Consider the following 1,076-nt stretch of genomic DNA (forward strand, 5'->3'; position numbering starts at 1 on the left):
GGGAGGGAAGGGGGTGGGATTGGCAGTTGAGGGAAACTGCTAGGGGAGGGAGGGGAAAGAATGAAATCACATCCGTTGCAGCACCACAGATGGAGCTGAAGATCGTCCTCCTAAGTAGACTGACTCAGAAACAGAAAATCCCCAAGACTGCATGTTCTCACTCATATGTGGGAGTGAAACGGTCTCGAAGGTGGAAATAATAGACACTGGGAACAACAATAGAAGGGAAGGAGGAGGGGGGTCAAGACTCGGAAACTACCCAGGGGGCACAAAATTCACTATCTGGAAAATGTGCTATCTGAGACCAAATCCCCACAACTACATGTTTTCATCTGAAAACGAGAATCAACACCGTTAATGACAGTGACCGCTGTTTCAGAAGAGGAGCCATGTGTGAAGACTAAATCAGCATCTTGCAGAGGTTGAGCATTGGCAATCTGAGGAAAAATAAAAGAATGATTTTGTGCAAAAGTAAAAAGTCGAAAAGGAGGATAGTGGGAATCTACTTGCCCAGTAAAGTTGGCTACAGCCAACTGCCATGCAGGGCATATCTCCCAAAGCCACGTCATTTGAGGGGCCGTGTAAGGTACTACAATTAAAGCAGGTTCATGGCCAAGAAGTCCTCTGGCTCGCCGCCGACCTTTGACAATAAGGAGGGCGACAGATTCATAATATGGGGTCATGGTGTGTTGCCGTGAGGCTGGCAAATGCAGCCATTCCACGGGTCCTTGTTGCCAAAAAACTGCTGTGGGCAAATAAGATATAGGCAAAATTAGCAGTGACCAAGGCTCAGTAACAGAGATGTGAAAGATCTGTTGGTGGGCAATAGCCTCCTGGACCAGATGCAATGCACCCAGAGCTTCCGGGGTGAGATGCTGTGGAAATTGAAGGTCAGAATCACCTTTCAGCATATCAAAAAGTGGCATTAGTTGAGCAGTAGAAATACCCAAGGAGGGATGTAACCAGTTGATGTCTCCTAGCAATTTCTGAAAATCATTCAGGGTTAATAAAGAGTCCAACCGAATCTGCAGCTTCAGCATGCGAATATTACGTCCCTCTATAAGCCTACCAAGGGT

This window comes from Carlito syrichta, unplaced genomic scaffold, assembly GCF_000164805.1.
Source record: "Carlito syrichta isolate Samal-C Ts95f unplaced genomic scaffold, Tarsius_syrichta-2.0.1 Scaffold306507, whole genome shotgun sequence".
NCBI lineage: Eukaryota > Metazoa > Chordata > Mammalia > Primates > Tarsiidae > Carlito > Carlito syrichta.